Source organism: Narcine bancroftii, chromosome 3, assembly GCF_036971445.1.
Source record: "Narcine bancroftii isolate sNarBan1 chromosome 3, sNarBan1.hap1, whole genome shotgun sequence".
In the NCBI taxonomy this organism is placed as follows: domain Eukaryota; kingdom Metazoa; phylum Chordata; class Chondrichthyes; order Torpediniformes; family Narcinidae; genus Narcine; species Narcine bancroftii.
Window position 1 is genome coordinate 111256154 of NC_091471.1, and position 27999 is coordinate 111284152.

The following is a 27999-nucleotide window of genomic DNA, read 5'->3' on the forward strand; positions in this document are numbered from 1 at the left end:
TTTGAAGAAGGGCTCAGGCCCAAAACATCAGTCATACAGCTTTACCTCCTGTGGATGCTGTGAAACCTGCTGAGCTCCTCCAGCATTTCTGTTATTACAACAATCACACAGCGTCTGGAGATTTTTGTGTTTCACTCCTTCCTCGTGAGCTTCTGCCCAGCATTATAGCAAATTCCCCCCACTTTACATGAAGTTTACACTCAGTTCTGTAAAAAAAAATTCTCAACTGGAAAAGGTAAATCATTTATTGGATTTAGATCTTTCATCATAAGTCAACCCCTTCATCCCAGGGATCAACCTAGTAAACCTCCTCTGGACTGTCTCCAAAGCCAGTATATCCTTCCACAAATATGGAGACCAGAACTGGACACAGTACTCCAGGTGTGGTCTCACCAGTGCCTTATACAGTTGCAACATTACCTCCCTACTCCTGAATTCAATTCCTCTAGCGATGAAGGCCAACATTCCATTTGCCTTCTTAATAACCTGCTGCACCTGCAACCTAACTTTTTGCAATTCATGCACAAGTACTCCTAAGTCCCTCTGCACTACAGTATGCTGTAGTTTTTCTCCCTTTAAATAATATTCAGCTCTTTTATTTTTCTTGCCAAAGTGGATAACCTCACACTTACTAACATTGTACTCCATCTGCCAGACCTTTGCCCACTCATCCAGCTTAACTATATCCCTCTGCATACACTCCACATCCTCATTACAATTTGCTCTTCCACTCAACTTGGTGTCATCTGCAAACTTGGCTACACCACATTTTGTCCCCTTCTCCATTCAGATCTCCACTATTGTGGTGGACGGAACCAAAGTGGTCAACAAAACGATGTCCCAGTCTGTGACTAGACTCTCCAATGTAAAGGAGACCAGAACAGGAGCACCCTGAATGCAGAAGATGGCCCCTGCAGATTCACAAGCGAAGTGTTGCTTCATTTGGAAGGACAGTTTGGGGCCCTGAATAGTGGTGAGGGAGGAGATGTGGGGACAAGTGTAGCACCTACTGTGATCACTTCACTGCGAATCTGTGGGGATCATCTGCTGTAACCAGTGCTCCCATTGTGGCCATCTCTACATTGGAGAGACTGGATGCAGATGGGGAGATTGCTTCATTAAGCACCTCAGCTCTGTGTGCATCAATGATGGGGAACTTCCAGTGGCCAACCATTTCAATTCTGTGCCCCATTCCCATGCCAACATGTCTGTCCATTGCCTCTTGCACTGCTAAACCAGAGCCACCCATTAATTGGAGGAGCAACTCCTAATATTCCATCTGCTAACTCTCCAACTGGTTGGCCTTAACATAATCTTCTCTGGTTCTGTAAGACCATTCCCCATTCTTCCTCTCTTCCCTATCCCCCTGTATCCTTTCTTCAGCTCTCCATCTCCTTTCTCCATTCAGAGAGCTGTTCCTCCCTCCCGTTTGCTCTTGTGCCCTCCCTGACCTCTTGCTTCTGGGCCTGTGCTCTTCCCCCTACACCTTCCCCCCCCCCCACCATTTTATTCAGATGCCTGCCTATATTTTGTTTTTACCTTGAATGGCTCAGGGCTGAAATGTTGGTTATGTATTTTTACGTTTGCTATTGTGTGTCTTGCTGAGTTTCTCCAGCATTGTGTTTTTAATATAATTGATATGAATGGCTCTACTAATAAAATCTGCTCATGCCAATGAAATGGTCATTACCATGAATCATTATCATTAATAGGTGTTTGATCATATTTTGTGTGTAATTTTTCTTTCACGATAACTTGAAAGTTAGTTTTTCTAGTGCTATTGCCAATTTACGTCAGTTAATGATTCCTATTGGCGGTCATCACTGTGTATATCATTCTCATTGTATCTCAGATCATTTAAAATTGTTTGATAAGATTGCCTGATTCACTCTCTTCAAGGCTTAGTCCTTAACAGCTTTCATTTCAAGTTTGTCTTTATTGTTACATGTGCCATGGTACAGTGTAAAGGGTTGTTTTGTCTGGTATCCAGAAAGACTATTCATAAATATGTACAAGAGAATAAAGCACAGAAGAGAGGAGGGTTACAGTGAGATCAGAAACACTGTGAACTAGTCTGACGCTAGCGGGAAAGAAACTCTCCCTGAATCTGGTCGTGCATGATTTCACATTCTTTGATCTTCTTCCTGAGGGGAGGTGAGAGAAGAGAGTGTAGTGTGGGTGAGCTGAGTCCTTTAATATGTTGGCTGCTTTTCTATGGCATCAGGAGATGCAGAAGGGTTTGATGATGGGAAGGCAGGTTTGTGTAATGGTCTGAGCTGCGTTCATAATCTTCAGCACTTTCTTCCGTTTTGGGGCAGAATGGCTCCTGTACCACTTAGTGATGTATCTGGAAGGGATATTCTCAATGGAGGAGCAGTAGGTTGTTGAGGGATGCCAGGAAAATATCAAATTTCCTCAGGCTCCTTTTATTTTGGATGATAAAATTATTTGAATTATGAATGACTTTGACAGAGAATATTTTTACATGGGGAAAAATCATAACTAGGGTGTATCATTTAAAAAAGGCCAAGGAGATACAAATGTAAATTCAGAATACACTTTTCTCTCTAAGAATAGTGAAAACCTATTACATTGCCATAGGGAGAGGTTGAAGTGAATATATCACAGGTTCATTAAAGGAGATGCTAAACAAGCTTTCGAGTAGGGGATATGCTGACAAGAGGAGCCTTGAGGAGAGCATTAATACACTGACTGGGCTAAATAGTCATCTGTTCTTAGTTAGCTCCTCAAAATCTTGTTAGTGAGGTAGGATATCCCCCACACAAAGCCACACTGGCTTCCTGATCAGCCCTTACCTTTTCAAATGTACATAAATACTTTACCTTTGGATTTTCTCCAATAATTTCCTTACCACTGATACATGGCTCACTGGCTTATAGTTACCTGATGCCAGGCTCATTGATCTGTAGTTACCTGTGTCAGGCACACTGGCCTGCAGCTAATGGACATCAACCTCACTAGCCTGTAGTTACTTGGTGTTAGGCTTACTGGACTTCAGTACTTTTTTCATACATTGTAGGGGGCCAGAATCAGACATTTTGGGACTGGAAATTTTGGCACTTGCATTTTGGTGAGGGACATTTTTGTTGCTGGACATTTTGATGAAAATAAATGAGTTTTGTTACCCTTCAGACATTTTGGCACCCACAGTTTGGCACTGGTCTGGAAACCCCTGGCGTTTTGGCATTTCAGAAACATTTTAGGATTTATTGTTATACTTAGGTTCATGTTTGGTGCTGGCCCGGCTCCCCATGGTGTTTCATAAACCACTGTCTGAGCCCACTGCGTTGCAGAAACTCCCTCCCACCCACCCCTCAACCCCACCCCCACCCAGGAAACCACTTCCCCTGGCAAACATTTTGTATTTATAGTTATATTTTTTTACGTAATCAAACAAATAAACGCATGGGTTCAGGCAGTGGTGCAACACCAGGGCTTCAGGCAGTGTGGTGGGATGGAGTTGGCCAGCAGGCAGTGAGTGGGGCAGCTGGCCAAAACATCCAGCGCCAAAATGTCCACTGCAAAACTATGGGAACCAACATGTCTGGTGTCAAATTGTGGGCTCCAAAATGTCCTAGACCCACAGTGGGCAGATTTGTATCAGTTTAAATTCTCACTCAAATGACCCTTTGAATGTTTCACTGAAATGTTGCTAAGCTTCCTGAGGGTGAGGCCGAAACTGTGAGTGTCATTGATGCATCAAACAAAGCACAGTTCAGTTTACAATGAATATTAAATGGATATGGAGTGTTTAAACTAGATTTGCAGGGGGATGGGAACCAGGGTGCCAGAGCTGATAGTGGAGTGGGGGCTAGAAAAAGATTATGTTCAGATTACATGCAAAGACAGAAATCAAAAGGTTATATAAAGTGGGAATAATGTTGTGAGGTATGTCCATTTCAAGCAAGAAATATTATAGGAAAAACAGAAAAGCTTTGAGTGTACATTGAATTATGAAACTATGGCCATTAGTGAAACTTGGTTGTAGGAGGGGCAGAACTGGCAGCTAAATGTGTCCCAGTCCTGATGTTTCAGATAGAGGGGGAGGGATGAAAGGGGGAGGAGTGGCATTGCTAGTCATGGAAAATATCACTGCAGTGCTCAGACACAACAGTCTATAGGGCTTGTCTGCTGTGACTATACAAGTGGAACTGAGGAATAGGAAAGTTATATCCACATTAAAGATTGCATTAAAGACAACCCAATACTGTAGTTACCTTTTTAGAACTTTGATCTGACAGTGTGCTATTATATATCATCTATTCAGATCCGCTACTCTCTCCATCACCACTACTAGAACATTTTTCTTTATTAAAATGGCTACCCCCTTGCCTTGGAATTATACGAAGATGATATTACTTGTCCCACACAATATCTTTTTAGTTTGGTATGTTCATACTTTGTGAGATGTGTTTCCTGTACGAACGCTATATCTGTCCATAATTTTTTGAAATGTGCCAAAGCTCGCTTTTTTTTGACATGGCCATTAAATCCATTTGTATTAATACTCATGAATTTTAATGTCTTATTCATTGATATCTGTGTATGTGCTTATCTGTCTCTGTAAGCTCAAATACGTTCTTCTACAGCTGTATGCATGCCTCATTTCAAGTATTTCTTTCCTTTGCACTGGCAGTCCTGCCTAAACACAAAACAGAAAAAAACAATAAATTCCCTCTTTATACATACAAAAATTCTCCCTTTTATTTTGGTGCTAATAGCTAACTCCTTGGCACGATTGTTCCCCCCCTTTTTTAAATTTTTTTATTTTTCACACCATAAACCACATTGACCAAGATACATACATTTTCCTTTTCAAATATATACAGTGTCATTTTCTCCCCCCCTCCATCCTACCATCCCACCCTCCCTACCTCCCCCCCCATTCATTTAAAGTACAAAATCTAAGATACATTAAACCAGTCAAACAATGTTGTCATTCTATAAAAATAAACAAGAAATTCCACTAAGTCAATTCTTTTCATTTTCTTCTCCTTTCGTTATTTTAGGTGGTAGATGTATCCGGTAGGTTTTCTCTATTGTGTTTCATGTATGGCTCCCATATTTGTTCAAATATTTCAATATTATTTCTTAAATTATATGTTATTTTTTCTAATGGAATACATTTATTCATTTCTATATACCATTGTTGTATTCTCAAGTTATCTTCTAATTTCCAGGCTGACATAATACATTTTTTTGCTACGGCTAGAGCTGTCATAACAAATCTTTTTTGTGCACCATCCAAATCAAGTCCAAATTGTTTGTTTTTTATGTTACTTAGGAGGAAGATCTCTGGGTTTTTTGGTATATTGTTTTCTGTAATTTAATTTAATATCTGGTTTAGATCTTCCCAAAATTTTTCTACTTTCTCACATGTCCAGATTGCATGAATTGTTGTTCCCATTTCTTTTTTACAACGAAAACATCTGTCAGATACTATTGGGTCCCATTTATTTAACTTTTGAGGTGTAATGTATAGCCTGTGTATCCAGTTATATTGTATCATACGTAACCTCGTGTTTATTGTATTTCTCATAGTTCCAGAGCATAACTTCTCCCATGTTTCCTTCTTTATCTTTAAATCTTGTTCCCATTTTTGTTTAGTTTTACCATTTGTTTCCTCATTCTCCTTTTCTTGCAGTTTAATATACATATTTGTTATAAATTTTTTGATTATTATTGTATCTGTAATCACATATTCAAAGTTACTTCCCTCTGGTAACCTCAGACTGCTTCCTAATTTGTCCTTCAAGTAGGATCTCAGTTGGTAATATGCCAACACTGTATCTTGAGTTATATTATATTTATCCTTCATTTGTTCAAAGGATAATAATCTATTTCCTGAAAAACAATTTTCTATTCTTTTGATCCTTTTTTCTCCCATTCTCTAAAGGAAAGATTATCTATTGTAAAAGGGAGTAACTTATTTTGTGTCAGTATTAATTTTGGTAATTGGTAATTTGTTTTATTCCTTTCTACATGAATCTTCTTCCAAATATTGACCAGATGATATAATACTGGAGAACTCCTACGTTGTACCAATTTTTCATCCCATTTATATAATATGTGTTCAGGTATCTTTTCCCCTATTTTATCTAGTTCTAATCTAGTCCAATCTGGCTTTTCCCTTGTTTGATAAAAATCTGATAGGTATCTTAATTGTGCGGCTCTATAATAATTTTTAAAGTTTGGCAGTTGTAAGCCTCCTTGTTTATACCATTCTGTTAATTTATCTTGGTTTCCCCCCTTTCCATAAAAATTTCCTTATTATTTTCTTTATCTCCTTGAAGAATTTCTCCGTCAAGTGTATTGGCAATGCCTGAAATAGGTATTGTATCCTTGGGAAAATGTTCATTTTAATACAGTTTATCCTTCCTATTAGTGTTAGTGGTAAGTCTTTCCAATGCTCTAAGTCGTCCTGTAATTTTTTCATTAGTGGATAATAATTGAGTTTATATAGATGGCCGAGGTTTTTATTTATTTGTATACCTAGGTATCGTATTGCTTGCATTTGCCATCTAAATGGTGATTCTTTCTTAAATTTTGATAAATCCGCATTATTCATTGGCATTGCTTCACTTTTATTTACGTTAATCTTGTAACCCGACACTTCTCTATATTCCTTCAATTTCTTATATAATTATTTTATTGATAGTTCTGGTTCTGTTAAGTATACTATAACATCATCTGCAAATAAACTGATTTTATATTCCTTATCTTTTATTTTTATCCCTTTTATTTTATTTTTTGTTCTTACCAATTCTGCTAGTGGTTCTATAGCTAACGCGAACAATAAGGGTGATAGTGGGCATCCCTGTCTTGTTGATCTGCTTAAATTAAATTGCTTTGATATGTATCCATTTACTGTCACTTTCGCCAATGGCCCCTTATATAATGCTTTAATCCAATTAATATACTTCTCTGGTAAACTGAATTTTTGCAATACTTTGAATAAATAATTCCATTCTACTCTGTCAAAGGCCTTCTCTGCGTCTAAAGCAACTGCTACTGTTGGCGCTTTACTCCCTTCTACTGCATGAATTAAGTTAATAAATTTACAAATATTGTCTGTTGTCCGTCTTTTTTTAATAAATCCAGTTTGGTCTAGATTTACCATTTTAGGTACATAATCTGCTAATCTGTTTGCTAATAGTTTAGCTATTATTTTATAATCTGTGTTAAGTAATGATATTGGTCTATATGATGCTGGTGCAAGTGGATCTTTCCCTTGCTTTGGTATTACTGTAATTATTGCTGTTTTACATGAATCTGGTAAGCTTTGTGTTTTGTCAATCTGGTTGATTACTTCCAGGAGGAGAGGAATTAATAAATCTTTAAATGTTTCATAGAATTTTATGGGGAATCCATCCTCTCCTGGTGTTTTATTATTTGGTAGTTTTTTTATTATCTCTTGTATTTCTACTATTTCAAATGGTTCTGTTAATTTATTTTGTTCCTCTATTTGTAATTTTGGTAGTTCAATTTTAGTTAAAAATTCGTCTATTTTGTCTTCTTTCCCTTCGTTTTCAGTTTGGTATAATTGTTCATAGAATTCTCTAAAGTTTTCATTAATCTCCGTTGGATTATATGTGATTTGTTTGTCTTTTTTCCTTGATGCCAATACCATTTTCTTAGCTTGTTCTGTCTTAAGATGCCATGCTAGAATTTTGTGCGTTTTTTCCCCTAGTTCATAATATTTCTGTTTTGTCTTCATTATGTTCTTCTCCACCTTATATGTTTGTAGTGTTTCATATTTTATTTTTTTTATCTGCCAATTCTCTTCTTTTAGTTGTGTCTTCCTTCATTGCTAATTCTTTTTCTATATTTACTATTTCCCTTTCCATCTGCTCTGTTTCCTTCTTCATCTTGGTTACATAACTTATTATTTGCCCTCTGATGAACGCTTTCATTGCATCCCGTAGTATAAACTTATCTTTCATTGATTCCGTATTTATTTCAAAGTACATTTTTATTTGTCTTTCAATAAATTCTCTAAAATCCTGCCTTTTAAGTAGCATGGAGTTTAATCTCCATCTATACATTCTTGGAAGGATGTCCTCTAACTCTATTGTCAATAACAAGGGTGAATGGTCCGATAATATTCTCGCTTTATATTCTGTTTTTCTTACTCTATCTTGCATATGAGCTGATAACAGAAATAGGTCTATTCTTGAGTATGTTTTATGTCTACCCGAATAATATGAATATTCCTTTTCCTTTGGGTGTTGTTTCCTCCATATATCCAAAAGTTGCATTTCTTGCATCGATTTAATTATAAATTTGGTTACTTTGTTCTTTCTGTTAATTTTTTTCCCAGTTTTATCCATATTTGAATCCAAATTAAGGTTGAAATCCCCTCCTATTAATATGTTCCCTTGCGTGTCTGCTATCTTCAAAAAAATATCTTGCATAAACTTTTGATCTTCTTCGTTAGGTGAATATACATTGAGTAGATTCCAAAACTCCGAATATATCTGACATTTTATCATTACATATCTCCCTGCTGGATCTATTATTTCCTCTTCTCTTTTAATTGGTACATTTTTACTGATTAATATAGCTACTCCTCTAGCTTTTGAATTATATGACGCTGCTGTTACATGTCCTACCCAATCTCTCTTTAATTTCTTGTGCTCCATTTCAGTTAAATGTGTTTCTTGCATGAAAGCTATATCAATTTTTTCTTTTTTCAGTAAATTTAGCAGTTTCTTCCTTTTGATTTGGTTATGTATTCCGTTAATATTATAGTCATATAGTTCAACATAGCCATTTCATACTTTGTTTATCTTCCCTTTCTGTTTCCTCATCATCACCTTTCCTTCTTATCCATTTCTGCTTTCTTGTTTTGAACACTTTATAAGACAACATTTCTAAAATATCAAACATTTTTCTTATTCTCCTATTTAAAACTTCTTTAACCCCATTCTCCCCTCCCCTTCCTGAGTTGCCCTTTATCCCTTGTCGGGCAACCACATCTCCCCTCTCCATTTGGATTTGCGAATTCACTTGCAAACGTCAACTGATTTTGCAGTGACCGTAACTCCTCCCCACCCAGCCACCCCCGGAAAAGATTTCAATTTTCATATATAACAAAGGTCACTCTTTTAATTCCCTCCTTATTTCCTCTATTCCCTTTCATTCCCTTATTAATTCTTATCTATACTCTATATATTTTCCTCTAAATACGGATACACTCATGCATACACATATATACATACACATCTATATATATATATATATATATATATATATATACCCATATACACACATACATATAGTTCGTGGTCATTTTTACTCTCATTACATCACAGGCTGCACCATTTCATCAGATGCAAGGATCGACAATGAGATAGACAACAGACTCGCCAAGGCAAATAGCGCCTTTGGAAGACTACACAAAAGAGTCTGGAAGAACAACCAACTGAAAAACCTCACAAAGATAAGCGTATACAGAGCCGTTGTCATACCCACACTCCTGTTCGGCTCCGAATCATGGGTCCTCTACCGGCACCACCTACGGCTCCTAGAACGCTTCCACCAGCGTTGTCTCCGCTCCATCCTCAACATCCATTGGAGCGCTCACACCCCTAACGTCGAGGTACTCGAGATGGCAGAGGTCGACAGCATCGAGTCCACGCTGCTGAAGATCCAGCTGCGCTGGATGGGTCACGTCTCCAGAATGGAGGACCATCGCCTTCCCAAGATCGTATTATATGGCGAGCTCTCCACTGGCCACCGTGACAGAGGTGCACCAAAGAAAAGGTACAAGGACTGCCTAAAGAAATCTCTTGGTGCCTGCCACATTGACCACCGCCAGTGGGCTGATAACGCCTCAAACCGTGCATCTTGGCGCCTCACAGTTTGGCGGGCAGCAGCCTCCTTTGAAGAAGACCGCAGAGCCCACCTCACTGACAAAAGGCAAAGGAGGAAAAACACAACACCCAACCCCAACCAACCAATTTTCCCTTGCAACCGCTGCAATCGTGTCTGCCTGTCCCGCATCGGACTGGTCAGCCACAAACGAGCCTGCAGCTGACGTGGACTTTTTACCCCCTCCATAAATCTTCGTCCGCGAAGCCAAGCCAAAGAAAAAGACATGTCTTCATCTCTCTGCCTGTTTTGTAGTTGTTCTGCAAATTTTCGTGCTTCCTCTGGATCCGAGAATAGTCTGTTTTGTTGCCCTGGAATAACTATTTTAAGTACCGCTGGGTACTTTAACATAAATTTATATCCTTTTTTCCATAGGATTGTTTTTGCTGTATTGAACTCCTTCCTCTTCTTCAGGAGTTCAAAACTTATGTCTGGATAGAAAAAAAATTTTTGACCTTTGTATTCCAGTGGCTTTTTGTCTTCTCTTATTTTCTTCATTGCTTTCTCCAATATATTTACTCTTGTTGTATATCTTAAGAAATTTTACTAAAATGGATCTTGGTTTTTGCTGCGGTTGTGGTTTCGGGGCTAGTGTTCTATATGCCCTCTCTATTTCCATTTCTTCCTATAATTCTGGTCTTCCTAGGACCCTGGGGATCCAATCTTTTATAAATTCTCTCATATTCTAGCCTTCTTCATCTTCCTTAAGGCCCACTATCTTTATATTATTTCTTATATTATAGTTTTCCATTATATCTATCTTCTGAGCTAACAGCAAATGTACCTCTTTAACTTTTTTATTAGATTCTTCTAATTTATCTTTTAAGTCCTCTACTTCCATTTCTACGATTATTTCTCATTCTTCCACATTATCCACTCTTTTTCCTATCTCTAAACACATTCATTTTTTTCTTCTGCACTCTTAATTCTTCTTTTTATCTCATTAAATTCTTATAATTGCCATTCTTTCATTGATTCCATATATTCTTTAAAAAAAGATATATCCATTGTCCTGCCTTTCCCTTCTTCTTCCATTTCTCTACGTTCTTCTTCTTTTTCTTCCTCTGGGTTGGCCATCTTTTGTTTCCTTGTTTTCTTTTTGCTCTCTTCTTTATTGTTCTCGTTGTTTTCTATGTTCTCCTCCTGTTGCTGTGTTGCAGCTGCCACTCTCAGCTGTGGAGATCGACTCCGCAGCTGTTCCCCCCTCCCGTCAGTGTGTTTTTTTTCATGCGCATCGGAGTCGCGTATGCGCGGTTGCGCACTTTTACTCGGCTCCGCAAGCCATTTTTGTAGTCCCAAATTCGGGACTTCCACCGACCTTAGGGAGCGTGCTTCTCTCTCCGCGGCAGGCCTCCTCGAACAGGTAAGGCCTTCACCTTCTTCTTCCAACGTTCTTTTATCTTCTCTTCTTCCCGTTGCTTTCGACTTTTCTCTCTTCGCTGCCATTTTCTTCTCACCTTTACTTTTACTTTGTTTTAATTTTTATTCTTGTACCTTTGTGTTTTGTGCGTTTTTTTTCAACTTTTCCGGAGAGGGCTGGAATTCCCTGACCGGCCACTACTCCATCACATGACTCCTCCGATTGTTCCCCTTCAAGCTGGATCCTCTTGCTGCACTCATTATAGCTTTTACTCTTCTATTCAGTTCTCTTTCCCACTCCTCATTTACATTGTTTACATTGACTGTCCTTGTCTCCTCCTATTGTTATTACATCTCTTAACTTTTTTGCTATATTGCTTTGTTGTCCTTCTTTGCATTATACAAAAACTCAAGAAAAAGGATATTTTATTATTTTCCTTATCCCTTATGCCCTTTATACCTTTGTCTATTTTCCTTGCTCCTCCATCTCCCACTCGAGTCTTCCTTTCATTTTCTGTGCCAGCTCCATTGCCCCTTGGGGATCTTTTAAATATTTTCTTTCACCTCTTAGCATGTCAATTTGTAATGTCACTGGGTACAATAAGCCATATCCAATATTTTTTGTGCCTAGAATTCTTTTAATGGCGTTGAATTCTTTCCTCTTTGTGACCAATGCTGCACTCAAATCAAGGAAAAAGCTGATCCTCGCCCCTTCATCTATCAATGGCCCACATGCTCCCTGGCCATGTGGAGTATCATCTTCCTGTCTTGATATTTGTGCTGTCTTATCAGTATCAGATGTGGGCATTTGTACAGCCCTGGTTGGGGACCAGAGGTTTGGTGGCTCAATTACAATGGGCTCATCATGCCCATTTATTTCCAGGATCTTCTGGATCCATCTCCTGAAAACAAAACACCAATTGTTGTCCTTCCACCTCTTCCCTTATCCCCTCAATCCTTACATTCTATCTCCTGTTATAATTTTCTAATAAATCCAGTTTCTTCAGCAGTCTCTCTCTTTCAACTTTCCAGGCAACTGTATTGTTTTAAAATTTCTCCAGCCTGTCCTCCATGTTCTCCATTTTGTCTTTAGCGGCTGCCATGTGATTGGTTAGAGTGGCAAATGCAGTCTTCACTTCGCTCACACCTTCTATTATCTTTTGGACCTTTTCATCTAGAGTCTCAATTTTATTAGATAGCGATTGTACGACACCCAATTGTCTGCACTGGACTTCTGCTTGCCAGCCCCATGCTCTCCACCATCATGTCAGGCTCTTCCTACATCCCGTCTCTCTCATGCAATGGCTCCGACAGCATTTGTCTCTGCCCGTCAGTCTCCTCCATTTCCAGAGGGCTACTCTGTTCTTCTTACCCATGCAGTAATAATTTTTGGGCTTTGTCGTTGTTTTCTCTCTTTCTAGCATTTTTCCATTGATTTACAGGATTGTATTGAGGAGCTCTTGTGGGGTCCGTCCATTCAACTCTTCTGCATCATGTGACCTCCGCTTTGAAAATCTTCTTTGTTCTCCTCAAGGCCTCCAGTCTTAGTGTCATCTACAAACTTGCTGATCTAATTTACCATGCTCTAAAACAGAATGAGATATTTTCACAAATATCAATGATCACGAGCATTTTAAAAGGATAAAAGTCAAAGGTTCCATCTCTGAAAAGATTACCTGTGTCTTACCGAATAGAATGATTAGCATTTACCAATTTAATTAGAAGCAAATTTATGACTTTCATGTATTTGTTGTCAAAAACTGGACTGTGAAATAATTGAACACTGAATCTGTCAGTTTGTTCATTACTCAGAATTTCCATGATGTAAGGAAAGAAAAATGTCACTCAAATTCTGAGCCTGGTTGGACTTCATCAGCCCCATTACACTGGACAATTTTTTTTTCTAAAGATTTGCTTCCTAAAAAGAAATTGGGGATTATGATAGACAATTTCAAGCTGAACACAAAGATAATTTCAAATTTGCTGTATTATGTAGGAAGTTTGAGAAACATTAAATTAACTTTTATCATATTTAGCATGTTTGATTGCATAATGATGCTGACACATTGGATTAGTTCAATTAACCTATCAATGTTTTGCCACTGATTTTTGTTTGTACTCAACATCTAATGCCTCTTGCATCAGTGTCCAACAATAGTTGGCCAGCATTGATAGATTCCAGTTGCCCTGCAAACTACCAATCAACCACAATCAGACAGATAATCATGATTAATAGGCTTTAATCACTTTAAAGTGTCAGCACAGCTTGCATGTTGCTGGCCTGGTTCCAAGGCAGGTACTGAGGGAGGGGTTTAGGCATAACAGCCTTTTATGGGGATATCTGAGAGGAAGGAGTCACAGGTTCAAGGGGCGGGCCAGTCCATAATTGAAGTTACACATTGAAAAATAGAGTACATAAGAATAATATTAAAAGTTTTAAAAAAATACATTACACTTAGATCATACCAATTCATCCAAGATACCCTGCATTCTCAATTAAACAAATTATATTACAGTAATATTTCATTATTGCATTATAAAAAGATCCAAACCCACTACCAAAAACAAAGTTGTTTGGCAAGGAGAGGAAAAAAGGATTCCTTATCAAAGTGATAAATGATGTTATTAGTCAACACTTTCATATCAAATCAGAGATTCTGAAAATAATTCATAAAAGGTCCCCACAGTGTTTGAAAATTTAAATTCAAATTTGAAATTGAGCATCTAATCTTCTCTAAATTTAAACATGACATGATGTCATGTAGCCATTGAGAATGAGTAGGTGGAGCAACGTCCTTCCATCTGAGCAACATTGCCCACCTAGCCATAGAAGAAGTAAAAGCTAATATATGCAAATTAGATGCTATTAGAATTATGCCACTCTCTCCAATATTACCAAACAAGGAAGTTAGTCTTAAAATTAACTTTAAAACATACAGAAAAAGTTTGAATTACTTCATTCCAGTATTTCTCAAGGCTCTGGCATGTTCAAAACAGGAATTAATGAAGCATCTCCATTGTTGCATCTATCACAATGAGGAGATACATCCGCATAAAAATACAATAACTTGATCCTCACTTCCTAGATCTTTAAATAAATTAACTGATAACCCAGTGGTTAAACATACTTTAAGGATTTGGTACACTTTAGAAAACATTTTGGCTCATTGAGATTTTCTCTTGCTAGACCTATTTTTTCTAATTATTTTTTTAAATCTTCCATGATTGATGTAGCTTTTAAAGAATGGTATAGATTAGGCATTAAATGTTTTAAAGATTTATTTATTGAAGAAGTCTTGCTTCTTTTTGAACAACTGCCAATTAAATATAGATTACCAAATACTCATTTTTTTCATTATTTATAGATTAGAGATTTTTTGCGATCTCAATTATATACATTTCTTATGACCACTTAAATAGATGTAATTTTTAATTTGCAACCTTTTTATAGTGGTTCAATATCGAACATTTATGGCATGTGGTTGTGAATAAGAGAGATGCCAAAGATAAAAATTTTTAAATCCTGAGAACGGGACATACAGGTTTTTATCTCTGAAGAAACTTGGAATGTAATTTTCATACTGGTTAATATCTCATCTTTATGTGCTTGTCACTCCCTCCTACAATTTAAAGTAGTCCATAGAGCTCACATGTCCAAAATTAAAATTATTTTTAAAAATTGTTTGCATTGAAACACAATTAAATGTATTCAGCTGACTGAATTAAATAATATAAAAATGTCAACACCGAAAAAGTGATTGGGGACTTCATGTTAATTTAAATGTGACCCTGTCCTTGCATCAGGTTAATCTGGCATTTCTGATATTTAATCTTTTTTTTAAAACTGCTACAGTCCTCAAAGTGTTTGCTATCACATTCATTGATAAATCAAAACAAAACACTTCATGACTTACAGAAAAAAATTATAAAAGTCAAGGATATTTTTTAAAGCTATTCATTATTTAATCTTAGAGGAGAAATATTTCCCATGCTCCTGGAAACCTGGAAGCCATCCGCCCTCATTCACCTATGCCTTTACTGTATCAGCTTAATCTGGGAACCTCTTGAGTTCATACGTATGACCCTTTCTCCAACTCCAGTGAGAGGGAAACCAGGGCAAGGATAGGATCTCAAAGAATCTTACAACCCAATATATCCGTATCAACTGTTTAAAAGAGTCCTGAAATGTCAGTTAGTGCCAGCAGAAGATATGAACTCACCAGATGTAATCTAAAGTGATAGTGACAGATGTATGCTCAACATTTCCCAGGGTAGGCAGCTGGAAATGGACCTGGATATGAACTCAGGTCCAAAAGGAAAGTCTTGGCTTGACTGGAGCTCTAGTGCCAGTCTGTTTCCTCCCCACACTGCATTGTTGTCCCTGGACCTGATGTTGAATTGGTCCCATGTGTCTGAATCAATGCTAGTGAGGCCTTGACGACCTGATCTGGCATCAGCTATGCCCAAGGATCCAGACTCAAACTTGAGTGTGCTGCAAAGGGCCTGACAGGCAGGAGGAAGATTCATTCTTATCTCAAATCTTCAACTGCAACCTCCATCCACTCCTTCCAGTCAGTATACATCAGAGAGCTTCTGTGCCAACTGGATAGCGGTGTCAGCTGCTAATGGGTTTAAGGAGTTGTAGCTGACTCAGGAATTCATTGAATTTATGGAAGAAATGGTCTCATGTACCCTCATCAGATGGGCCAACCAATGTTTTTCATTAATTGGAAATATTATGTCATCCAGGACTGTTGGCAGCATTGCTGTTGCCACTCAGACCTTCCCTGTGGGATTCCAGGATGATTAGGGCTAACAGGATAAGGCCCTCTCAGAATCCAGACCTGGTTTGGAAAATTCTACTTGTGCTCCCCTTCAAATCAATTTACCACTGCCCCACTCTGTTCTTTTTTGCACAGTTTGCACTATTGATTTATTATTAATTGTTACAATACGACTATAAATGAAAGCTTATTTCAGTATGTTAATCAATTCTTATTCCATATGACAGTACAAAGTTCCCCAAACCAGTCTAAATAGTAACCAACCTGGTTTATAAGTACCATGTTTATTTAAGCTTGCAAGCAATAACAGGGAATGGGTTTCTAGCTTACTTAATTCTTTGAAACCCATTGAACTGTGGGGACATTGTGAATTGTATTCCAAACAATATGAAGCACATCTTAGACTGATTCAGCTCTCGTTTTCAAAATAGGTCTGCTATTTGCTCTATCTAAGTGCACCTGTAGTCTAGTTTGCTGTCACTATGTACAGACTGCTTCGACTGCCATAAATCGTTCCTTTGCCATCCCTACCCACTACTGAATTCAGTTTACAAAAGGGAACCATTTGTTGTCCCACTAACTTTTGTTAGTGGAACCATACACAAATAAGCCCATTGATACACTGGAAGAGTTTTTTGCTACAGCATTTTAGTCAATCAAGTTGAAACAACACAGGCATTATGTTCATTTCACAGCAGCATGCATGCATTGATGCAGAAATGAGGGTAGAAAAGCAAATTGTAAGTAAATGAGGGAAGCAAAAACATTCTAAGAATCACATTTTAAATAATCTTTCTTATTGGATTCTACAAAATGTTACCTTGCATTGTGTACATTAGGGAAAGGTTGTTTACACGTGATTAACTCTCTCCTTTATCATTTGCAAAAGTGATCCTTATGTAATTATATTGTGCTTAAAATCTTCTTTCTAATTCGACAAGGTTTGACTCAGTGCATTCTGATTTCCATGAATTATAGTTTTGGGTTACCACTAACTTTCCAATGAATCTAGGCAGCAGTTAGTTTGAAGCCTGCCCCATTCACCAATATTTTTTTCCGGTTGCCCTCAGCAAATGATCCCAGGACCTTACTAACTGGGGACAATAAATAAACACAGTACAGTATAAGGGAATTTAATAACTCTTGTGATCTGGAGAAAAAGGCTGCTCTCTTTGGCTTAGGCAATAGTGGTATCCCTATATAAGGGAGAGGAAAAGTTAAGGTAAAGCAGACATTGTCTTTACCATTTTATTTTTTTGAGGTAAATTAAATGAAAGCTTTGTCATTAATTTAGTTATTAGTCATTTTCCTTCAATATCATTGTGTTACAAGGTTAATGATAAATGAAATTATTCATTTTTTTCTGTAAAGAACCTCTTTAATTCAGTTGAAGAGTATGGCTGTTCTCTGATCAGCACTGAAAATCGCCAGAGATTTACCCACGTATTTTATTTTTTTTTAAATTAATTTGCCTTTGTTAAAAGCTAAGTGGTTTAAAGTGTTTAACCAAAATGACTGGCATCCATAAATATTGTATATCAGGTGATACAATAATTAATTTTATATGGGAGTAAGTGAATGATACAATTCTAGTCTTTCAAAGGTAATTGATGATCTATGTCAATAAGTTTATCTAACTTTTTTTTAGTTAAGTTTCAGTTCTGAGAAAATTAAGATCTTACTCATTTTCAGCATATTGTAATTTTTCAAAACAGCATCTGAGAATATGTAAGCAGATGTTTCTATGAAGCGTTTGTGGTAGATATTATTCATAATATTATTAAAGTGTTTATGTGATATTGTTCTTTAATAAAGTTAGGTTCTCACAACCATTTTGTTCATTGTTTTCCCTTTAAATTATTAACTCTATTAAGACGTCAATGAGCATTTTTACCCAGCGGTAAATCAGATTGCCTAATTTCTCATTTACTTCCAAAGTTCCAAAGGGCCAGGCCTGCTCCAAAGATCAGTACAAGTTGTTTTACTTTGTATCTCTACCATTCCAGATTTAACAATGTTTATGGATATGACTGTTGCATCAGTTTCTCCAGATTGGGGCTTTCAGGCAATAGAAGACTTTGATTTGTGCAAGTCAAACTGTGGTACCACTGGTTAATCAGTAACGTAATGTTGCCTTAGGTTTCCTTGGTGCTAGGTACTCATTAGACAGGTCGACAGTCTCTAAAAAGAGTTACTAGCTTGTATAGGTGTGTTTGACAGTTAACTTTAAAAGCTTAATAAGTGTTCAATATTATCAAAATATAATCAGAATTTGTTTTCATGAAATTAATTGGTTTTCAGCAGCGTTACAGTGCAAATATTGCTATAAAATTACATTTAAAAATAAATAAATTAGTGCAAAAATAAGAGAATGTGAGGTAGTATCTATGGTTCATTGTCCATTCAGAAATCAGATGGCAGAGGGAAAGAAGCTGTCTTTGTGCCACTGAGTGCTCATCTTTAGGCTCCTGTACCTTTAACCCAATGGTAGCAGAGTGAAGAGAGCATGGCCTGGGTGGTGAGGGTCCTTGAGGATAGAGGTAACACCGTTTTTGTAGATGTCCTCGATGGAGTGAAGACTGATGCTCATGATGGTGCTGGCTGAGTTCACAGCTCTCTGTAGTTTTTTTTTCCTGTACATTGGTACCTCCATACCTGACAGTGATGCAACCAGTCAGAATGCTCTCCATCGTACATCTGTAGAAGTTTTCAAGAGTCTCAGGTGACATACCAAATCTCAAATTCTTAACAATGTATAGCTACTGGTGAGCCTTCTTCATGATTGAATCAACATGGATGCCCTAGGACATTCAAAGATGTTAAAGTTCTTAACCTTTTCCACTGCTGACCCCTCAATGAGGACTGGTTCGTATTCCCATGATCTCCCCCTCCTGAAGTCCACAATCAACTCCTTGATTTTGCTCACAGTGAGTGCAAGGTTGTTGTTGTGACACTATTCAACTTGCTGATGCATCTCCATTCTGTTCGCTTCCTCTTTGCCATCTGTGATTCTGCCGATGACTGTTGGTTCATTGACAAATATGTTGACAGTATTTGAATTGTGCCTGGCCACAATCATGGATGGAAACTTTTGGTCGAAACAGTTTCACCCAATCTCTTAAGACATTTCTCCATTTTGAACCCTTCATTAAATTGCCCCTTAATTTTTTCTGCTGTAAGGAGAACTACTCCAGTTTCTCTAGTCTCTCCATATTTCCTTTATCTTCTGGTCAGCACAGTTGACATTGTGGTTAGCACAACACTATTACAAAACCAGCAATCTAGATTGGAATCCGGCACTGTCTATAAGAAGTTTGTGCATTCTTCCGTAAAAATACACTGTTGGAGAAACTCAGCATGTCATACAATGTACTTTATATAACAAAGATAAAGGTGCACAAGCAATTCTTTGGGCTTGAGCCTTTCATCAAGGTGTGAGGAAAATGTAGGCAGGCACCCAAACAAATTAAAGGAGGGGAGGGATACGTTCTTGCCTTTGTCAGCATAGGTTTTCCCCAGGTGCTTCGGTTTCCTCCCATCTTCCAAAAATGTAGGTTAATTGGTGCAATTGGGTGGCACGGGTCTTAGTGTCCAGAATCAGCTTCTCCCATGTTGTAATTGTTTTAAAATTAAAATGTATGCCTGGTGCATTGCAGTAAATCTATTTGGCAGCCTCCCTGAATCCTTAACATTATTACTAAGTGTTATATCATGACAATACCATAAGAATTGTAATGTAAGGGTCCATTAAATAATGTTGCCCCTCTGTTGTTGAAATTATTCCTGGACATGACTATTTTTGGTCTGTAGGCCTTTTCTCAGTGACATCCTCAAAATTTAAGTCATTAAGTTCTACTCTATGCTCATGATATCCTTCTTGATCACCTTCCTCAAATCTCAGTCATCACCATGTTGTCAGTAATTTTTTTCAACATTCAGTATATCTGTTCCCTTCCTTTTCTCTAAATCGGACTGTTTGCAAACTTATCTTTTCACATGACCCAAAATTTGGCTTCAGCCCATATCTACTTCATGATATAGTTCATTGACTTCAACATTTAATATAGTGACTGCCTCAACCTCTGATCAAGCCATTTGTTCTGAAAACCCATTAATGATTTTATCGCTTTTTGATGTGATTATTCCAGGGTTCTGGCATCTTGTCCTCCATTCTACATGTGGGTGGACATTCAAATCTTTGTATCCTCTATCCTAATACATATCAAAACATGCATACCTCTACTAACTGACCTGAACTCATACCCAATCAGTGAAAAACCTTTATCTTCACTCTGTCTGCTGCAATAGCGGAGATCTTCCAGTGACAACCCATTTCATTTCCCCATCCCATTCCCCTGCCAGCATGTCTTACTATGATCTCATGCACTGCGAGATTAAGACCACTTGCAAATTGGAGGAAGAACATATATTCTTCCTGGGCCCCCTCCAATCAGCTAGCATTAACATTGACCTCCAGTTTCCTTTTGCCCCCCCCCCCCCCATCTCTCCCCTTCCCCATTCCTGTTTCTCCCATCCTCTAGCTCTGTTTCTCTCTCATTTTCCCTTTTCCTCTGTCTCCTTTCTCCAGATCTGGATTCACAGTGCCACCCCCTCCTCCAATCAATGTCCTCCTATCGTCTTTTATCTATTGGCCTTTGCTCCTCCATGCACGCCCCCCCCCCCCCCAACCACTTTTCAGCCTTCTCCCTCAAGTGCCTTCTGCTCATACCTTGAAGAAGAGCTCAGGCCCAAGACATCATATATATATAAATATATATATGTGTGTGTGTGTATATATATATATATATATATGTGTGTGTGTGTGTGTGTGTGTGTGTATATATATATATATGTGTGTGTGTATATATATATATATATATATGTGTGTGTATATATGTGTGTATATATATATATCTGTGGACGTTACGAGACCTGCTGAGATTCTCCAGTATTTTTTTGTTTTTATTAATAATTCTCATGTTCATCTTCAAATTATTTTATGTCCTAGCCCTACCTTTTTTGCACAAATCCTCAACAAACAGACATTTAAAGCACTGTTATCCCCAAATGGTGCACTCCCTGGTAAGGCAGGAAGGACCTACTCTGAAACCTCAGTTTGATGACTGCTATTAGCCTTTTGAAGTCATTATGAGATACATAGTATCCTTTGGTGATAGACAGCTGCTAGCATTGCAAAGACCACTTGGGTATATCTGACATACTGTGTTACCACTTTCATCTAAGGGTCCAGTATCTTAGGATACCAAATCTAATGCTCAAAGATTTCAGATTTATTGTCAGAGTACATATATGACATTACATATGACCCTGAGGTTCTTTTTCTGTGGGCAAGGCAGAATTACCACTTATTGGCAGTGCAAAAAAAACTGAACATGGTATATACATGTAAACAAAGAACTATAAACAGATAACAAATGTAATCAAACCAACTGTGCAGTACAGAGAGAATTTTTAAAAAATCAATAAACTGCACAAGTAAGAGTCCATAAATGGGCCCCTGATTGAGATTGTTGTTGAGGAGTCTGATGATTGAGGGGTAAGCAGCTATTCCTGAACTGGTGGTGCAAATCTTGTGGCACCTATACCCCTTTCCTAATGGCAGCAGTGAGAACAGATCCTTGATGATTGCTGCTGCTCTCCGATGGTAGCATTCCCTGTAGATTTACTCGATGGTGGGGAGGGTTTTGCCTGTGATGTCCTGAGCTGTGTCCACTACCTTTTAGAGGGCTTTGCACTCAGGGGTATTGGTGTCCCAATACCAGACCATGATACAGCCAGACAATACACTTAATCATCTAGTCTTGAGCATTAGTCCTATGCCAAATCTATTATTTCCTTTATACTTGCTCTCTTTTACACACAGAGCAAGGGAGCTGGGGTAATTAATCTCTTCAGAACAATGCAAAACCTTTAATTGAGTGGGATTATGAACAGGTGTGTATCCACCACAGTACTATTAGGATTGGATACTCATAGGCAGAACCAAAAAATCTCCTCAACATGGCATTATAAAAAATTAAATATTATTCTTATTAACATCAGAATAATTTGATGACTAAAGCTTGTGGGATTTTAACTATCAACCAGGAACTGTGAATTTTTGATTTTGTTAATGTAGCAAATACCATTTACTTAAGAAATCAATCATCACTTAAATGTAGCAATTCTGCCAAAATGTGACATTTGTAACATTTCCTGTACTTTGATTTGTGACATTAAAGGCACAATGAATAATCTTCCTACAGAAATAGGAACAATGCAGTTTATGGGGATATAGAGTATGTTCCATTCTTCACTTCAGGTGTTATAATCTTGAAACTTAATGCAAATATTATTTGAACTTTCCTGTAAAAGAGAAGGACTAATTTGATAGTGAATTCTGTTTATTGCAAATGGAAAATCCATGTCCTATGTTACTTGCATATAGTGAATTCTTACATAACGTATTTACATTAAAGAATTAAATTTTTTATCCTTGCCAACTTTGTACCTTTTTTTTTGCCAAATCTGAAGATGCTGTTTCTATTGCTGTGGCCTTCTCATATCATGCCTATTAAAAGAACAGTCACTATTCCCAAGTGAGCCATGATGATGCTTGGTCTGTTTGGACACAAACTGCTGCAACAATTTTCAGTAAGCAACTTGAAACAAAATCCATAGCTGACTGATTTAATCAAGGATATTGAGTCACAGAAGATCATGTGGAACAGAAACAGTCCATTTGGCTCAATTAACTCATGTTGTTGTGGCTTCCTCTGCCCTTTCCTCCAGTTCTGGTCACTTGAACATCCCTGCTTTTAATCACAGTACAATTGGAAGCCAGCCATTCCTCATTTGCCAAGGCCCTCAACTCTGAAATTTCCTCCCAGAACCTCAAAACACTTACCACTTCACTTTAAATCTGCTTCTTAAAAGCTTTTGACTCAACTTTTGACTAGTAAATGGTATTTGCTACATTAACAAAATCAAAAATTCACAGTTCCTGGCTAAGGATGAAATTATGTTTGTGGACAGTCCTGAACTTTTTTCTATGTTGAAAGTGTTGTAAAACTACAGTTTCTTATTGTTGACTTTGCATAGATCAAAAAGTTTAAGATTTTTCTCGTGTTTCTTAAGTGTCTGAATGAATAAACAGATCATTTTAAACATACTCAGATCTTTCAAAATGCATGCCATGTATTCCTGATAAGAGAAAATACCAGAGTACAAGCGATGTAGGATATAAGTATGTGAGGAATAATTAAGTGAGGTAGCACAATGAATTTGGAGTTCAAGTTCATTTATCTTGTGGTTGTACAAGTACAATCCAATGAAAGAGCATTCTCTGGACCTCAGTATAAAACACTGCAAATGCACATACAGACATAACACACATACAGACAAACAATGTAGATGCACAGTACACAGATATACAAAATATTAAAATAAATAAATATTATTGTTAAAAAAAATAGTAGAGTCACGGAGGGTTTGTAAGAGCAGTTCATCAGCCATTTAGCAATCTCATTGACCATGGGAAGAAGCTGTTTCTCAGCCTGCTGGTTTTGGCTCTGATTCTCCTATATCTCTTTTCCAACGGGAGTAGCTGGAAGATGCTGCATGCAAGGTAACAGTAGTCCTCACTGACTTTACAAGCCATTTTTAGACAATGATTCCGGTAAATCATGTTGATGGAGGGGAGGGAGACCCCAGTGCTCCTCTCTGCCGCTTTTATGGTCCTGTGGATTGACCTCCGATCTGATGCTCTACAGCAACCATGATGCAGCCAACCAGGATGCTCTCGATAGAGCTCCTGTAGAAGGTTTGCCAGCCTTAATCTTCTCAGCAAGTGCAGTCACTGTTGCATCTTCCTGATAAGTAAGGAGATATGTGTCAGGGTAGGTCTCTCCACTACCGAGTTATTAATGTGTAATGGAGGTTGGTCGTTACTGGTCCTTCTGAAGACCACAATCATTTCCTTTGTCTTATCCATGTTGAGACTCAAGTTGTTATTCTCACACCATTACACGAGATTTTCCACCTCCTCTCTGGGGTATGATTCATTGGTGTTGCTGATAAGACCAACAACTGTCGTGTCATCTGCAAATTTGATACGCTAAATCTAAATCTGGCATTGTAGTCGCGGGTCAGTAGCATGAACAAGAGAAGGCTGAGCACACACCCTGAGGTGCACCAGTATTCAGCATAATGGTGCCAACCCAGACAGACTGTGCTCTTTTTGTTAGGAAGTCCAGAATCCAGTTACAGAGAGGCATGTTGAGTCCCAGTGAGGATAGCTTCTCCACAAGCTTCTGGGTTATTATCGTATTAAATGCTGAGCTGAACAGCAGCCAGGTGTATGAGGTATCATTCTCAAGGAGGGACAGGATAGAGTGGATGGAAAAGCCATAGCATCATCATTCTCTTTGTAGGCAAATTGAAACAGGTCCAATGTCTGTGGGAGGAGCACTTTAATGTATACTATCATCAGATGCTCAAAGCATTTCATAATGGTGGAGATCAGTGGCACTGGGCGGTGGTCATCGAGACCTGTTACTGTCTTCCTCTTTGGTACCAGGATAATGATGGCTGTCTTGAAACCCATGGGCAATGGACTTCTGCAATGACATGTTGAAGATGTACACAAGAATTTCTGTTAGTTGGTCTTCAGAGTCCTTTAGTAACCGACCAGGTATATTGTCTGGTCATGCTGCCTTTTCTGGGTTCACCTTGGATAGGGTTTTCTTCATCTTGGTCAAGGCTATGTAGGGGGCCTATTCATCTGGGGGACACAGAGCTTTCTTTGGTGTCAGCATGTTCTTCTCATCGAACCATGCATAGAAGATGTTCAGTCTGTCCAGAGGGAGGCATTGTTGCCTTTGACTTGCAAGGTTGCCTTGTAGACTGTTACATATTAGATAGTTGGAGAGCTATATGAAAAGCATTCTTGAATACAAACTCTAGTGCACTTATTTTGGAGGGGAATGCACAGGTGTCCCTTACTATAAGGGGATGAAGGTGAGAGTGCAACTTCTTAACTTCACTTAATTAAATTATTTTTTTTAAATTAAATACATTTTAAATTTAAATTTCTACATTTAGATATACAGCACGGTAACAGGCCCTTTTGGCCCATGAGCCTGTGCCACCCACTTACACCCAATTAACCTACAATCCTCAGTTCATTTTGAATGGTGGGAGGAAACCGGAGCCCCCAGGAAAAACACATGCAGACATGGGGAGAAAGTACAAACTCCTTACAGACAGCACAGGATTCGAGCTCCTGTTCCGATTGCTGGTACTGTAACAGCGTTGCACTAACTGCTTTGCCAACCATGCCACCAACCATGCAAGTAGTTTTGAGATTATTTTACTGGAGAGTCCCATTTTCTCTCATTTTGATCACCAACCTCAACAGGCCTCAAATCTATAAACTCCACCCCTCCGTGTATGGAGAGAGTACAGTACTTTATTTCCTGAGCCCATTATAAGCAGTTTCTTTCCAACTGCTATCAGGCACTTGAATCTGATAGACTGTTACACTTATCATGGACTGCTCCAACACCACAAGAAGACTGTCTTCTCTACTGTAACATCATCTTTTTCCTTGCACAATGGCAACGGTGAATATTTATTATCTATCTTTTGTATTCAATATCCCATCTATTTTAATATAATGTATACTATTGTTTTTTAATGAAATACCTATTTAGCTGCAGGAAGTCAGAATTTTGGTGCTTTTGTAATTATATATGACATTAATTGATTATCATTAATATCAATGTGGTTCAGCAAACAGTAAAAAATGGGGCTGTTAAATGTTTTAAGTAGATAGTGTACCACCTCAATATCTGGCACTTGGAATCATGGGCAATGATTGAATTACAATTAAAAATATTTTAATATCAATTTCCTTTTTGGAACAGGCACACACTGACTATTGTTTGAATTTTCTTGGCTTTAATGTGATATTTATAAAGTTGATCTTCCAACAGTGACCTTTGTAATAATGTTTAACTCCCTGCTTTATGTATAAATTAATGACCCTGCAATTCTGAGGTTTTCCCAACCTTCATGTTGTAATTTTAGTGAGAATCAGCAAATCCACATATTTGCATAAAATGGGTGCATAAAATGTATCTCGACCCTCCATTAAAATCTACTGGAGGAACAGCAGGAAACTGAGAAAATCTCATTGGAAATACAGAGACTTTTTTTGCATCTTAACCTGTATTAATTTTAATGGAGATATAATGAAGGGGGTTTAAATATATTGGTAAAATCCTGCAAACAAGTTACTTCAAAGATTTTGTTTCCATCTGCAGGTTAATCTCCATAGGTTTTCTAGATTTAAAAACCTCACACTGGTATTTAACAGATAATCTGTCCCTTTCAACCACCCTAAAGTAAGATGTACCTTGTCAATTAAGGAGCACATGTTGTGAAACAGAAAATGTGTATAGAATAGGTTTGATGGATTCAAAGAGAATCAAGGCTGAACATAAGATAGTAACAAATGGTGATCTTTATTTATTTATGCACAGGGGAATGCACAAAAGGGCACACGCTCACATACACAATCTTTGGCTTGGCTTCGCGGACGAAGATTTATGGAGGGGTATGTCCAAGTCTGCTGCAGGCTCGTGGGTAACTGACAAGTCCGATGTGGGACAGGCAGGCTCGGTTGCAGCGGTTGCAAGGGAAAATTGGTGGGTTGGGGTTGGGTGTTAGGTTTTTCCTCCTTTGTCTTTTGTCAGTGAGGTGGCTCTGCAGTCTTCTTCAAAGGGGGTTGCTGCCCGTCGAACTGTGAGGCGCCAAGATGCACGGTTGGAGGCGATATCAGCCCACTGGCGGTGGTCAATGTGGCAGGCACCAAGAGATTTCTTTAAGCAGTCCTTGTACCTCTTCTTTGGTGCACCTCTGTCTCGGTGGCCAGTGGAGAGGTCACCATAGAACACGATCTTGGGAAGGCGATGGTCCTCCATTCTGGAGACGTGACCCACCCAGCGCAGTTGGGTCTTCAGCAGCATGGATTCGATGCTTGCGGACTCTGGCAGCTGGAGTACTTTGATGTTGGTGATGAAGTCATTCCAATGAATGTTGAGGATGGAGTGGAGACAGTGCTGACGGAAGCGTTCTAGGAGCCGTAGACACACAATACTACACAAATAACTACACCTACACATTGGGTGGAAGTCTAAGTCTAGTTTATTGTCATCTGATTTTACAAGTAGAACCTGATGAAACAGCATTCTCTAGTCCTCAGTGCAAAATATGTGGACACACAACCAGACATAACACACATCCAGACAAACAATACATATGCAGGGAAAGTATTTCATCTATACAAACTAATAAATATTGTTTCATGAATAGGAGAGTCTTGGAGGGTTAGTATGAGCAATTCCTTTGGTTGTTCAGCATTCTCACCGCTCATGGGAAGAAGCTGTTCCTCAGCCTGGAGGTGCTGGTTCTGATACTCATGTATCTCTTCCCCGATGGGAGCAGCTGGAAGATGCTGTGTGTAGAGTGGAAGGGCTTCTCAATGATTTTGCATGTCCTCCAGACAACAATCCTGGTAGATCATATTGATAAGTGGAGGAAGACTCCAGTGATCCTCTCTGCCATTCATATGGTCCTGTGGATTGACCTCCAAGCTATTTCTCCGAAGCCACCATACCAAGTAAATAACTGCTATGCAATCACAATGCCCATTCGTGAAAGAGGATTAAACCTACAGGGCCTACCACCCACAGGCACGATATACAAGTACACAAATAAACGAGGGTTAAACCTACAGGGCCTACCACCCACAGGCACGATATACAAGTACACAAATAAACGAGGGTTAAACCTACAGGGCCTACCACCCACAGGCACGATATACAAGTACACAAATAAACGAGGGTTAAACCTACAGGGCCTACCACCCACAGGCACGATATACAAGTACACAAATAAA

General features: G+C 38.3%; 1 protein-coding gene across 40 annotated transcripts in view; it reads left to right on the top strand.

The window, feature by feature from the left end:
- rbm47 (RNA binding motif protein 47) overlaps positions 1-27999 on the top strand; it is a 365648-nt gene that overhangs the window by 305814 nt on the left and 31835 nt on the right. For 2 of the 40 annotated variants that reach the window (XM_069924870.1, XM_069924880.1), the window contains exon 1: positions 25639-25660. The exons of the other annotated variants lie outside the window; for them this stretch is intronic. The gene's annotated coding sequence lies outside the window, so the exon portion shown is untranslated. Of the gene's footprint in view, positions 1-25638; positions 25661-27999 lie in introns of those variants that run through there. 40 annotated transcript variants of the gene reach the window in all.